This window comes from Podarcis tiliguerta (genome assembly GCF_965153285.1).
Source record: "Podarcis tiliguerta genome assembly, chromosome: 4".
In the NCBI taxonomy this organism is placed as follows: domain Eukaryota; kingdom Metazoa; phylum Chordata; class Lepidosauria; order Squamata; family Lacertidae; genus Podarcis; species Podarcis tiliguerta.
Genome location: NC_139537.1, coordinates 42,486,596 through 42,502,583, shown reverse-complemented (window position 1 = coordinate 42,502,583; position 15,988 = coordinate 42,486,596). Strand labels below are relative to the sequence as shown.

The window sequence follows — 15,988 nt, the reverse complement described above, 5'->3', positions numbered from 1 at the left end:
CCATCCCTACGAGTGTGCACGAATTCCAATCAAGTTTTGAGCGTCAGGCAGTACCAACCTATTTATTCATATCCTTAATTTGCCTATTTGAAAATGTGAGTTTTTAATTGGATTTTCATCATTGCCATCACTATTGTGAGGCTCTTTGGCACTCATCCCATGACTGTAGGCAATGTAGGCACAAATCTTTATGTGCAGCACATCAATATGACTTTAGAAGATGGAGATAAATTGGGCAATTTCAACGATGCAAGTCAAGGCAGCAAAAAGGTCACAATGCTTTTCCAGGGATGCCACAGCCCAATTCTATTCAAATGGAATGAAGCAAAGTGGGACATGCTGGCTCATCAACTCCTCCATGAGTTGGAGGGTCAGCTTCCCTAGTGGGAAGCCACTTTTTGTGGACTTTCCCCATGCAATTTAGAACTCTGCATTATCAGGATTGGTGAAAGCCAGGTTCCTGACTTGCACAAGCAGAAGCTCTTCCTTGATACAACTCAATATTTTTTTGCTAGCAGAAAAGTATTTATAACCTCTTCTAATTTTATTCCTTATTGTACAACAAAAATAGTATTACAAAACGCCAACCACTTGGCTGGGCTTGACTGACTAACCAGCTAAAATTCACTCAGAAGAAAGACCCTCCCAAGTGAGTTCAGTGGACCTTACTCCCAGGTAAGTGGGTATAGAATTGAAGTTTAGAGGTTGCAGTCCTGATTTCTGCAAATTTTACACAGCCACTGTAGAGTATTATTGTTTTGTGGTTAATTGTGTCTTCATGAAAAAGAACACATGAACTTTGTTCTCAGGCTTATCTTTAAATTAGCTTGGGTTAAGTCAGCAGAGATATAATTAATTTGCTTAAAATCATTAGATATATCAGTTTTATCAACTAGAGTTGCAGTGAACTAGAAAGTTTGAAAATAAACAAGACAGGAGAAAGAGGAATGAAAGAAGATTTCAGATAAGACAGAAGGAGTATGCACATTGGTCCTAAGTAATCTTCTGATTTTTTTTTTTGTTCCTATGTTTTCTTATGCTCTTGCATTCTAGGGCAAGATTAATTGAGATTAATTAGTGGGATAGAAGCTATTGTGAACTTATTGCATGCTTCTAAAGTTTACATTTGTTTATCGAGCACAATTTTGTTAGCATCAGGTGCTGAAGTTCCAGACATCAGCACCAGCATAGAAATTACTTTATTTAGTTCCCACTTGTAAGTTTCTATAGCAACTGCATCGTATAGCAGGAAGCTAATATTCTAGCATATGACTTGAGCCTCAACTTGAGATTTTATTGCTATAATTTGGACACACACACAGCATCGTACTGCCCCTAGACCTATTTGCAGTCTACCTGCTTAATCTCATTATTAAATGTATCATTTGAAGTGATACAACCTTTGGCTTCAACAGCAAATAATTTGTCTGGGTTTAATGGCATCCCCAGCTCCCTCAGTCCCTTTGAAAGCAGTTCATCAAGACAAGAGTCAGATCGCTGGCCATGGTGCTGATGGGTTCCTCTTGACTTTTCAGATCCTGGTTCACTGCATCAGGGCACCTCAATATGTCTTTAGGAGATGGGAATAATTTGGCAACTTTTACAAACCAAGTAAATGCAGAAGTAAAGCTGCAAGGCACTGGTCAATGATACTAGTCAAGACCAGCTTCTGTCTTCAGCATTTGGCTCATGAAATGAAATGATATGATGAAATGGCCTTGCTAATTGTGCTTTGACATTGGTCTTGAAATGAAAACACACATCCTAAATCATTGTGCATTAGTGGGACATCTGATTTAGATACTGCACCTAAATGATACAAATCAGAGCTCAGGGAGCAAATTTCAGCAACATGTGACTGAACTGCATACGTGCCTGAAAGAAATACAGTGGTACCTCCGGTTGTAGATGGGATCCGTTCCAGAGCTCCAGTTGGATCCTGAGGTTTCCACAACTGGAGGGACCACTTCTGCGCATGCACATGTGGTGAAACCTGGAAAAATACTTCTGGGTTTGCCGCGTTTACATCCTGAAGGATACGCAACTGGAGGTTTGTGTATCCAGAGGTAACACTGTATTTGGATAGCATCGGATTCAGAATTGAAAGAATGCCTAGAGTAGGGATGCCCCTGAGCCAGGGGCTTCATAAAAAGTCCACCTCAAAGGGGGCTGTGAGCTGCGAGCTATGAAAGATAACAATTATTTTCCTGCTCAGATTATAATCCAAGAGGGGGTTGTCCAGCTGGCAAATCTTTTGCATGGTCTGAGCTAAACCTTTGCCAGTGATCTTTGGGGCTTTGGTAGTCTAAATTGCCTTGGTTTCATATGCCAAAGTCCCCAAGGCCTATTAAAATTAACCCCATACTAGGTAATCAGACTTAGTCCATCTTGAAGGATTCACTCTTGGCTCCTATGGCCAGAATAGTTTTCCCTGGATCAGAAAAATTATAGAAGTTCTCCCAATTTGGGGTGTTTGTCAATCTCTGCATCATATACAGTAGACAACAATAGATGGGGACTCAATCTCGGGGACAGCAAAAGATGGTCCTCTAGGATTCTCTGTATGGCCTTCAGGATTCACACAACCTCTCCAGGCTACAACTTTCCTCCCAGGCTGCATCTCCCATCAGCTCTGCTGTGTGCCTTCCTGGTATGCTTTTGGAATGCATTCTTTACTGTAATAAAGCTTTTTGCTGTGTGTGCATATGTGTAGAAGCTTCTTGATTTTGTGTAACTGGAAAGTAGCCTACTTCATAAAGGTAAACAGCTACCTCTGGCCATGTCCATTCTTGTCTCTGGTCATGCCCACAACTGGCATGCATCACCTTTCGGACTGTGGCCCTCAAACTGAAAGAGGTTTCCCACACCTTTTGGAGAAGATGGAATATAGCACAGATATTCTCTTGTAGATGTAGGCATGAGTGTCTGATCTCCTACAATTGATAAAGATTCTATGCACTGTGGATAAGAAAGATATTAATTGCAGTTACTATCAAATGTAACATTTACAGATTCATATCTTGTCTAGCTACTTATCTAGCTTTGTCATCAAACTGTATACCTCTATTCTTCCTATCATGGCTTTATATCTGCATTATAACTGAGGTATATGTGTATGCTACCTGTCAACACACATGGGAGTTGCCTGTCATCCACAGCTACAAAGTCACAGCTTATCTAGCTGTGCTGTAATATAGTCCCTTCTACTTTATAGCACTGTCAGACTTCTAACACATTTCCTTTCCCTTATGAGTTGAAAAGGTAATGATCAATAATACCTTACCACTGTGTTTGTGAGGTATGTTAAGGCTCTTGGCTGAGATATTTTAGAGATGTGCAAGGCTGAGCTTCTGGAAAAGGGTAATGCAATTTTCATGAGATTCTTTTTTTTTTCCGCAGTGAAAAACTCTCATCCTTCATGCATCACATTTTGCACTTTTCAGCAGTAGAACATTGTGTCTTTATTTTTGCTATTGCTCACTGAAACACACAGGAGTCTGAGCAAATTATATGACATTTCTGAATCAGTGGTCATTTAAAAGTTGTCAGGGTATGGACTGAAATATATACCACAAAGAGAGACACAGTCAGGTTCTCCCTCTCCAACTACTCTGACTGCTCAGTTCCAACTCCAACCATCTTGCTCGTCTGCTGTCCAGCCACCTAGCCTGTTGTTTTCTTTAAACATATTTATGGTTTCAGCAGTAGTCACCCAGTCTGTGGAGAGCTATGTGACAAACAAGAATCTCCATTATTTCAACTGCCCACCCCTTTTCTCTTGTTGATGTTTCCTCAATTGGGGGCATGGGGAGGGCCATAAATCAATAGTAGAGCATCTGTTTTGCATGTAAAAGATCCTAGGTCCAATCCATGTTATCTCCAGGTAGGGCTGTGAGGTACTGCTGACTGAAATACTGGAGTATCACTTCCAGTCAGTGTGGACAATACTGAAATAAAGGAACCAATGGTCTCACTCAATATAGAGCAGCTTCTTACATTCCTATAATAGAGGTGGTGGTTGTATGCAGGATTATACTGGACACAGTTTTCTGGGATTGGGCTGAGCCACCTACCCCCATCTGCCTGCTTTTTTATTTACAACTAGCTCAGAGGGTGGCAAACCTTCCTCCTCCTTAAACCCTTGTACAGGTAATTGAGTTCTACAAGACATCTGGTTGGCTACAAATAGTTAGCTCTGCCTGTAATCACCTCTGCCTCTGTCTCTTATTGGCTCTGACTACTGTTGGGCCCTCTGTCTTCCATCCTACCAGTCCCGATGGGCACTGGGTCTAGCAGCAGCTGGGCTCTCTAATTTATTTGTTTTACTTAAAGTACAAGGATACCTAACAGTCATTTCTTTTCATAAGGACAAACTTGAAGGATATACATATTACAGCATTCATTCAGCAGCTTCACTTCCTGGCTTCTGTGCTTGAACTGGACGTGTAACTAAGGTCTCCCCAGTTCACTTTTCTTTTGCAACAATAATGTCACATTGGAAGTACAGCATTCACTTATTTTATTTTTCCAATGAGAGGGAAATGAAGACAGGATGTTGTTGTATAAGAATAGCAGCAAGTGTGGGCAACCACTGCCTGTTGATACCAACTTTGAAAAAACACATGCATTGTTAAATCAATGCTATATGCAATTTTAGACCCATCGTAAGTACTTACAGGGAAATTGTTGCTTTTTTGTGGTATGGATGATTTCCTTTGGAATATATTCAAATTGCTAAATAATTTTTGTCATGGTGGAAACTGAAATCAAATTTTATCAATCAAAGTGGTTGTGGTATAGAAAAGCTAGACCTGCAATGTTCCAAGGAGAATAATAGCCTGCCTAGGGACAAATTGGAAGCTGAGACCCTGCCTTAAATAATAAAATGAGAGATATACCAGGCTTCCTTTTCAAGAAGTTAGGGAATAAGTGGGAAGGGCTTAAACCATTTAAAGCTGATAAGTTTTTTCAGAGGGGAAGCAGAGTGATGAGAATAAGAAGCAAATAGTTCACTGAAATAATAAAGATGACATTGGGCTATTGGACTGGTGGTCTGCGTCACTTTTCTGCTTGAAGTCCACAGGCTTTAACACAAATTAAAAACCTGTGAGGTTTAGACAGTAACACTGATCATTCTTCCTGGGAAACCTGTTAAATGGAGAACTAGCAGTAGTAGTTCTTGTATTTCCCATTTTCAAAAGTCACAAAAGGTATGTTCCTAAACATGCTTCCACGGGGCTCTGTTCCACTGAGATCAGTGGGATTTATTTTCATGTATCAAGGTTGGAGTCAGAAGGGTAGTAGAGATTATGTGGAATAAAAGCATAATATACCCAGTCTTTAGCAGTATATCACATTCTCGTAAAGTGTGTATCTCATCATTCTGAATCTTTACATCCCTTTATGTAATCTTGAAGAGCTGTCCTGCATGTGTGATTCCCATCACGTCATATAGACTTCTGTGTGGTGTTTTCTCTGTGTCACCAGTACTATAATGGTAGCATTGCTCTTTAGGTGGTTCTGATGGGTCATGTGAATATTTTACATGCCAGTTGTAAACACCTCTAGGAACAATCTGAAACTTCTTCCACACAGTGTTTCGAAACTGGAAAGCAGGAAAGTTCTGCTGCATGGTGATGTTGGATTGTGTGATGTTGAATTCCCCCACAACCCCACTGGAAGACACAGTCATACTGTCAGTGTTTGTAAAAAGCAAAAAAAAAAAAAAAAAAGAAGGAAAGGGTTCTAACCTCCCTTTGTCTCCTCAGCCTGGTCCTCAGACCCTTGTCAGCATAAAAGAGTCCACGAGAATATCCTTGCAGAATTTTATTCTTAAAAGTCTTTGTGCAAAACATGACTGAATAACTATACACATCAGCACCAACCAACCCAAACACCAGCCTCAGCAACAAACTAACATTTCACACTCTCTATATACAACCTGGTGCAGGCCGCTGAGTCATGCTGACCCAGCTTTATTCGCATTAAAGAAACAGCGGCCATTTTAGCCGTGACACATACAACTCCTAAACAGGAGACTGAAGTGGCAGAGTCCAAAAACAATTTTTCAGCATGATAAGCTGCTTATCTAGCAAACACATTAGTTATTTTCCCTTGTACCCTTGTTCTTCCTTTCTTGAGAAATCAGATAAACCAAGGCTAATAATTAGAAATAATCTCCTGTGTGGTTGCTTGCTCTTTCAATATTCCAGTGTCTACTGAAATTATACTGGCTACTCATACCCAATCAAACTGGGTGATGTGAGATGAAGAATGATAAAGTTGAATGACATAATTGGTAAGAACTATGGGGTGGCTAGAGAATTTCATTCTATGTGAGGACATTTAAAAAATAAGTTTGTGGCATAGTGGTTAGAGTGTCAGACTAGGACCTGGGAGCCACGGTTCAAATCCCCACTTGGCCATGAAACTTAGTGGGTGGCCTTGGACCAGTTACTGCCTTGCAGCCTAACCTACCTCACAAGGTTGTTTGGGGGATTAAACGGGGAGGTGGAGAAAATCCTGCATGTCATCTTGAGCTTCTTGGAGAAAAGGTGGAATATAAATGCAAGAAATATATACATTACTATATTAAAAGTGAATAGGAGCCTGACCAAGGTTTCAGGTACATTAGTTTAAAAGACCACTCTTTATAGATGTTGAAGAGTGGTTGGAATTTCAGGAGGTATTTCAAGGCCACATTAGGCTTATCAATATTTGTTTCTATCCGATGAACATCTCTCTTTGATCAGTCTGGGGAGCAGAGCTTCTTTTAGGAAGAAGCTTCTTGTTCATTTTGATAGCGCCTGGAAATGTCTGAGCATATGTTCTGAGACAATGAAGTTTCAGCGGGATGGCTTTTCCTTTGAAAACTCAATCCTTGGAAGACCCACTTGAAACATGTGGCAGCAGGAAAAGTGAGTCAAGAAAAGAAGAGAAGGAGAGACATTTAGCTGAGAGATGTTGCAAAGGATTGGAGCTAAATCTTGTAAACACTGCGCCATTAGAAACTGATGAGGACAATAAAGAACAAGGATTACCATACATCCACTGGAGAGGTTTCAATCAACATCTAAACAGTTTCAGGGGATTTCATTTGAAACAGGGAGCTTTCTCAAATAAGCAATCAAAATAATCCATTAGGGCTGTAATCACAGTCATGTTTTTCCAGTGCGGTGATTTTGGCGTAAGCTGAGAGGGTAAATATTTTTAAAATCACTCCTTTTTTAACTTCAACCACACAATTGTGCATTCTCTTTCCTGAGTCTTAAGGAAAAGGGAATAGTTCCTAAATAATTAAATGGTCTCTTACGGAAAAGCCACTAATGTGTATAAAACTGTCTAAGCCCTATGGATATCATCTAGTAAACATTAGTAACAACTAAATGTTGTGGAAACCAATGAAGTAGAATGCTTGGTCACAGCAACTTAAACTTTGCTGTATTGTGTCTTGTCTGTTTAAAATAAGCAGCACTGAAACTAGGTTACCAGTATTGTAGAATGCATATTTTGATATGAAGACAATGGTAAAATATGGATATTTTAGAAGAATAGGTTTCATAGAATCATAGACTTGTGGAGTTGGAAGGGAGCACAAGCGTCCTCTAGTCCAACCCCTGCAATGCAGGAACCTTTTGCCCAACATGGGGCTTGCACTGACAATCCTGAGATTAAGAGTCTCATGCTCTGCTTTCAACTTTTTGATACTCAGGATTCACTCTCAGCCCAAACATGCATTTGGGGACTCACTTCTCTCTCTCTCTCTCTCTATCTTTGGTCATACATTTCTAGGGTGGAAGTGCTGCAGCAGCAGCCCACCTGTTAGTGAGTCCCCTGTTGACACGAAATGTTCTAGGACACTAATACAGCACTTGTCTTCAGTTTCCTCAGTGTGAACAACCTGTTTTCACTTTTGAATTAGTTTCATTTACTTATTTTTACAGATAAATCTAAACGTTTTCCAGATCATTTGAAAAACATAAAGCAGGAATAAGCCAATCTATGATGGGACCACAGTTAGACTACTGTGAACTAATTTGATCTTAAGGAAGCTATCATTGGAACTGGATAAGGTTAAAAAAAGAACCAGCTAATGGAAGTTAGTGGTTAGATGTTGAAGAACAACTTAAGATGGGTGAGCATTTTTGTTTTTTTGTTTTTGTTTTTATATATACTTTTTAAATGAAAGTGGTTTATAGCATTATGAATGATGCAAAGTTATGGCCATTAGTTTAGGGCAAGGTTTCCCAAACTTGGGTCTCCAGCTGCTGCTGGACTACAACTCCCATCATCCCTAGCTAGCAGGACCAGTGGTCAGTGATGATGAGAACTATAATCCAAAAACAGCTGGAGACCCAAGTTTGGGAAAGGCTGGTTTAGGGTGACCTTGAATACATGGAAGAGTCAACATAATGAATTTTGAACTATCCCTGCAATGTTCAAGCAGTGACTTGTACTTTTCCCTAGTAGTGAGACTGATGACTTTCTGTTGAAGGACAACCTTTCAAAACTCAATCTCACTATACCTTTAGTTGCATAAGCTTTTTGTCTGAACTTTAGGAGAGAAAGGAGTGGGAAAAGAACTTGGGTTAACTCTGCATCACACACAGACTGGAACTCACCAAGAGTGTGCAAAAGCACTTGTGCTTCTGTTGTTATGCTCTTTTGAGGAACAAAACTGCTCCCAGATTAGTCTAATCTATGGAAGATAACTGCTAGTGAATATTAACCAGAATAACTACAATAGAGACTCCATGTTCAATGAAAGGTTTCTAATAATTGCTGTGTTTATTAGAAATGGAAGGGGGAGTGCAGATGATGAGAGGATCATGCATTGTATCATACCCTGGGTACTTGGCCTGATGCAGAAAGGCAAGTTTTCAAAAAGCTCTGTCTTAAATATTTTAAAACAAAGAAAAAGATATTGTGGATATCTTTTTAACAAAGCAAAGAGATTGCCAGAAAATCCCTTTCCTCCTGAAGTGTCATGTGATTTAAGAATCCTCGATTAATCAAAATACCTGCAGTCAGTCAGAATTCATTGGATAAACTACCCATATATATTTTTGACATACATTTCTGTATGGTACTGTCATAAACAATTTCATGGTTCGGTAGTGAGGAGGCATCCAGCTTTGGTTACACAAGTTTTTTTGTGACCTTTAGAAGAGAAAGGAGTATAAAATACATGAAATCGAGTGAGGTCTGCACCAGGCACATGTATTTGTGCACCCTCTTTCCCCCACGCGCATGCAGATATACTCCCTGAGGAACAGATTCCATTTGCTGTTTAGGGTGACAGAGCAGGGTGCATTTGAAGAAGGGCAAACATATCAGGAAAAGGGAATTGAAAAACGCCTCTCTGCTATACTGCTACTTCTGCTCCAGAGGGAATGAATATAACATATCTGAAATCTGGTCCTCAGTAGTAAGATATACCACTTTTCAAGAAAGCTTGTTATACATATTGTTACAAAAGCTGGGTGCCACTCCCAGCTGTGCAGTACCAAGTTTCCAGGGGGTTCCAGGTGCTCACCCAGGATTTGTGCTCCTTTAGAGAATTGAAGACACGGTGGAGACTGTCGTAGCTTTAGAAATATTATTTATTCACATATTTACACCTGAGTTTAGATAGAGGGAGTCCAGATCTTATGGCATGGTTATCTTAAGCAGGGCTTGTTTCCCACAGCACTGCAACACTGGAGTCAAAGGCAACTCATGCAGCCAGCCTTCAGCCAGCCTGCCCAATATGGATCTTAGTCTTTGTTCTCTCCCTTCCTCTTCCCAGCACACCTTGCTAATGACACTCTTTTCTTGTCACCTCAAACACACCCAGACACCACCATGGCAACTTCTGTTTGCCCAGCCTCAAGGATTCCTCTTAGATGGGCCATCAACCCCTTTTGTCATGTTAACTCCTCTGTCCCAAATGAGGCACTGGCTTGGAAGGAAGCTTAGCCTGTATTTTTCCACTTGCCTGCAATCTTTCCTTCAAATACTAGATTCTGACTGACATTCATTAATTTCTCCGTCCCCCCAAAAACACACACATAATGTCATAGATGAGGAAGAGTCTCATCTCAGTGGCCAAGCATCTGCTTTGCATGCAGAAGATCCCAGTTTCAATCCCTGGTCTCTCCAGCTAGAGCTGGGAGAGACTCTTGCTTGAAACTCTGGATAATCACTGTGAATCAGGCAATACTGAGCAGGGTGGACCAATGGTTTTAATCAGTGAAAGGGAGCTTCCTATGTTTCCAATTACAAGTGACAACAAAAGTATAGCAAATATGCTTAGGAGAAACAGGTTACAATTATTGCTCAAATATGGATCTCTCCATGTAGCCTTGGTGAAATTAGATGCATCCAGAAAGCACATTTGCTGGGAAGCAACAATGGGAGAAAGCTATTGAAGTCCTAGCCAATTTGTGGCCTTCCCAAAGGCATCCGGTTGGTCAATATGGTTGTTGGATTATAAGGACAAGAAGCAGAACCCAAATCCAAGACCTACCATGATTTTGCTTAGTGTGGCATGTGTGTATGCTAAAATTGCCCCACATTACTTTAATCACACCACTTAAAAGATAGCCCATGTTTTACTGCATTGGTAAGATATATCCGGGACGCGGGTGGGTTAAACCACAGAGCCTAGGACTTGCCGATCAGAAGGTCGGCGGTTCGAATCCCCGTGACGGGGAGAGCTCCCGTTGCTCAGTCCCTGCTCCTGCCAACCTAGCAGTTTGAAAGCACGTCAAAGTGCAAGTAGATAAATAGGGACCGCTCCAGCGGGAAGGTAAACGGCGTTTCTGTGTGCTGCTCTGGTTCTCCAGAAGTGGCTTAGTCATGCTGGCCACAAGATGAGCACACAACCACAGAGTCAGTCATGACTGGACCTAATGGTCAGGGGTCCCTTTACCTTTATGATTTATCCAGGTCAGAATTGTGTAGACTAACCAGGAACAAGAAATTCCCCACATAGGGAATAATTACTGAGTTTGTCTTATTGAAGGTGTAAAGAGGTTCCTGTTGCATCACTACAATTTTCTTTAAACAGCCTGCTTTGCAGGAAGTGATGAATGCGATCAGACGGTGGAGCTGATTAACAGGAAAACACATCTTTCTACCTGTCGTGTTATGTCTAATCTGTAGTCATTTGGAGATAATTAGCAATGAGTACAAATTTCTGCATTCTGTCTGAGTGCTACACAATCTTTGTGCTACTATCTGATAAAAATAAAATTTATTTTTATGATTCATAATTAATCTGAGGTGTTGTGCTGGGAAAAGCCCTGTTTCAAATAAATGGAGTAACAGAGATGGCTACCATCTCAACATTCAAGGAGATCGTTGACACGGTTTCAGAACAGCAGAGTATATCACAGTGATATAATTCTTTCATTGAGAAATCATTCACATATGTAGGAAATGGCAGTTGCTTTCTAGAAAAACCAGACAAAGACTTTTGACTTTCTATCATTCTATTATTTGTTTCCTCGGTTTCTCTGAACTTAACTGCTTAAATCGTCAGATTGCTTTGGAAATATATGCAAGCTTGTGTACATGCCAGAACTGTATATTGAATACATGTTATGATTTCTGGCCTTTGCTGGGCAAATTCTCTATTAGCCGTGGGAGATGTGGCCTATGCTGTGCCAATCCCTGCAGTGTATTTCTATGCTGGCTTTGCATTTCTCTATCTGAAGGGAAAGAAAAACTCGTAGGTTAGCTATGGCAACGTTTCCCACTACTGATAGGCTGAGCTTGGCAGAGAAACAGAAAACATTCCTCGGTGGTGTATATTACATCAAGGGACATAGCCAAGTGGTCACCAGTGCTATCAATGGGAGGTTCCCTAGTAAATGTCCTGGCACTGCTCTGATAACATATGTGAGCAAGTAAATGGTAATTAACCACGGCAGTTAAGAAATCACAGGGAATTGATAGCTTTTCAGAACTGTTTGGCAAACTAATTTTTTTTTTTAATCATTTCACAAACACAAAAGATATTTTAAAAGGCCCTTTGGCTTCTGTTCTCATAAAGCAAGGAGACACTATCATTCTCACGGAAATAAATATGTGTGGCAAATTTACAAAGAAATCAGTGCTCTTAGGGTAGCTTCACATATTGAGAACCAGTGTGCCCAGAAAGCTGCCTAAGATGGAATGTGGTCCCCAGGCTGCGCCCCTGGGACTTTAATGACTATATTGTGGTGTCTTAATCTAATTTTTACATATGCTGTTCTTCATTTAATTTAAATCACATAGGAAAAGGTATGGAGTTAGAAAAGCATTCCCAAAAGCTCACAAGAGAAGAAGAGTAGATAGATGTGGAAAGGAAAGGACCAGCTGGTGATTCCTGCTCTAGAACTGTCTTTCATTGTCCCCCTGAGGAACGTGCAACAGTTCCTGTTGTGGCGTTTATTCACACTCTTTTGGAAAATGCTAAAAACTCGTGTAATTCAAGACACTGCATGATTAAAAGCGGTCGGACTCCATAATATTTTCCATGAAGTGAGACAAGCTGTCTATTTGAAGAATCTCAATAAATCACAAGACAAGGCATTCTTCAGACTAGCCAAGATCAAAGAAGTTCAGATGATCCTCAAAACTTTTTTTTAAATTTTAATCTATGAATTTTATGGTTCACCCATCACTCCTTGTGACACCTGTCAACCCTTGAATTATCATGAGCTAAGATGATCTTATTGCTGGGATAATGTGGAAGTTATTGCTTCTGAATACAATTGTTTCCATCAGAGAGCTGACCTGGAACTCTGTAGGAAATTACCTGCCATATTGCACCACTTGGAATCAATACTGTAATTAAAGGTTTTTTTGGTTCTGAAGGGAATTGATAAAACTGATACAAACACATTTTTCACTATTGTACAGAAAGAGAAAGAAACAGAAGAGGAGCATGATCTGAACGCTGAGAAACAGATTGCACCAAGAAACGGGCTCCCATGGGGGCTTTGTGTATGGTGTAAGGAAAATAAAATGGGAGGTTTAAGATTGGTTATTAGGAGAAGATATCAGAGCTGCAGGAAAAAATAAGGAAAAGAAGGAGAAATAGGAACAGTATATTATAAAACTAATCTTTGGAGGAGGATCTCCACCCGCCCAAACTTCTAAATTGCACCTATTTGTCGTGAGCTGTGTAACCTGCAGCAAAAGTTGCATTTTTCTTAATCTGAAATACAGTGCACACCAAATTCATTGCTACTGATACAGTCATTGTTGAACCTTCAAGCAGCCATTAAAGCTAGGGCTATGCAGCCATGGCTTGGCACCCAAAATGAATATTGCACAGTTGCCACATATATCAGGCAAGATTTCATGAGATTGGCGATGCACAGGAAGCGGTTATAGGTCAGTGGTTCAGCACATGCTTTGCATTCAAAAGGTCCTCACTCTTCAGAGCTCAAGGGGCCAGGGATGATCTTTGACTGAAATCTTTGCAAGAGAACAACCTGCCTTAAATGGAGAGCTGGCCTACAAAGAGGGGGACACACAACCCTCTCCAATAGACAGAGAGGGCCACAGAAGCTAGCCCTGCTATCACCACACACTGCTTCCAGGTTAGCGCAAGGAATGTCTGTTTGATGTTCATTGAAAAAAGATTCCCATGTGTGCAGATGTACCTATGGAGAGATTGTGCTTGCAAAGAGAGACCTTTCCAGAGAAACTTCAATGTGTATAACTTTATGTGCAGAGAACTCTTTCCGGCAGACATCAAATGGACATTTGTTGGGGGTGCATGCTGCCAGTGTACTGTGATAGTGGTATTCAAGCAATGGTGAATACCAGGTACATCTAACCCACAGAGCCTGTGTCGTTGTGCATTCATTCAACATTTGGAAGTGTACATATGGGTGTACCCATCATGATAGCTTAATTCTAGAGCTAACAATTACTTAAGGAGACTGGTTTTACTGATTTAACAAACTCTTGGGCCTATTTTAGAATGCTGGTAAGTAGGGGACTACTTACCAAAATGTATTTAAAAGAATAAAGTTTCTAAACTGATAATTACTACAATGCTGGTGCAATAATGTCTGTAAGGGCCAACAAAATTTAAAGCCGTGCTGTACTATTTAGGAAAAAAAAAAGTCTGCCTTCTACAATCCCCCCTCTCCCCGATGATGCCTGGAGCAACCCACCAGACCCTACTGCATGGAATCGATATGGTTTTTATTATTATACATACACGAGCCGTTGACCCCCCCTTTTAACAAATAAATAAATAGAAATCAGATAGTTTGCAAATACAAAAAGAAAAAGTGCCATACTACATAATGCATGTGTCATAGGGCATTGAAGAATTTCACATTTCTAATTTACAAAGACTCTACGTACTATTGCATTTCAACATATTAAATTAAAGCATTATTGCTTTCTTTGAAATAAAGCATTCCAAATGGAAAAGTGCCCTGTTTAATATACTGTTTTGTACATTTTGAACAATGGTTCTACATTTCGAAGTGGACTATTTTGCATATGTACAGGCACTATCCTTCAGATCCCATAATGTACAAATTTTTAAAGGGGGGGGCAGTCAAAGTGGCTTTGCATTTTAAGATGATTTACAGGATGAAATGTGAGGTTCAGAAAGAAGGCTCATACTGTAAAAGGAATGGCCACTTCTTAAATATTCATTTCATTTATTATATATTTATAAGGGAAGCAGCAGAAGCTAGCTCTAAATATCCAAATCTCAATTAGCTTTGCAATCTTTGTCTTCCCATGTGATGGAGAGTTTTGATAAAACTCCTAGCCGAAAAGGGAAGAAAATGCTTTTACATAATTCCCACTTGTCTGCTGCAGTGTTCCAGCACCGCCATCCAAAACAGCTTGCATTTACCAGCAGGAGAGGAGGACAGCTGATAGTCTCCTTGACATCCAACATAGGAGAAAAAACAGAATAGGACAGAACATCGAATGAAAACTATTTGGAGTATTTTACATTGAAATCGAATGTAGATGGCTACCCAGGTTCATTTGCAGAACTAGAAAGCAGTCCAGACTGAAACAGATTGTATTTTGTTATTATTTAAAAATGTTATTATTTTTTATTGCACATAATATTTCAGCAACTGCAAGCTAATAGTTGTAATAATAACAACAACAGAACTTTCCACAAAGCCACAATAGAGTGATTAGTTTAATTTTGTCCAATTGGTATTTAAAAGGTCTCAACACTATGCTACTGCTTTTGCCAGTCCTGGCAACCTAAAGTAGTCTGGAACAGCAGACTGACAGCATGTGTATGTGCCCATGCTGAATATATATTCAAAAAGTGAAGCCTGCCATGCACATAAATTGTCTGTACAATTGCCACGGATTTATGGGTCATGCTTAGAAACCAGCCTCTTGGACACTTAGTTTACAGTCAGTTGACTGGACCACACTATTTGGCTTTGAAGTGATTTAAATGATGGCAACTAAGCCCACATTCCCAGAATGTTCACACTCCTGTCTCAGCGATGTCTATGCCAGCTTCGTCATGTCTGCAGAATGGAAGATGGCAGCATCCCTAAGGACGTGCTCTGTGGGAAGCTGGTTTCAGGCACCAGGCCCATTGGCAGACCAACTCTGCATTACAAAGAAGTCTGCAAATGTCACATGGAGGCCCCCACAACAAACACTCTGTGAGGTGAGTGGGGCTGAGAGACTTCAAAGAAGTGTGACTGGCCCAAGGTCACCCAGCAGCTGCATGTGGAGGAGCGGGGAATCGAACCCGGTTCACCAGATTACGAGTCCACTGCTCTTAACCACTACACCACACTGGCTCTCACAGCAGTGACCGGAGGATGAATGATTGCTGGGATGAGAGCAGAGAGAAGAAATGCCATGGTGCACCTGCATTGGCACAACCAGACACCTTCATCTGCCCCAGCTGCAAAAAACATATCTCTCCTGTATCAATCTCTACAGTCACAGTAGGCACTGAAACTCTCCAATGGTTTGGCTCAGTGGTCAGCAAACTTTTTCA

General features: G+C 40.5%; 1 long non-coding RNA gene across 1 annotated transcript in view; it reads left to right on the top strand.

Annotated features, from left to right (window-relative positions):
- Positions 1–567: 567 nt before the first annotated feature.
- Positions 568–15,988, top strand: part of LOC310677046 — a 50,360-nt gene continuing 34,939 nt past the window's right edge. The window contains exon 1 of the long non-coding RNA XR_014510894.1: positions 568–675. This is a non-coding gene — a long non-coding RNA (uncharacterized lncRNA). The remainder of the gene's footprint in view (positions 676–15,988) is intronic.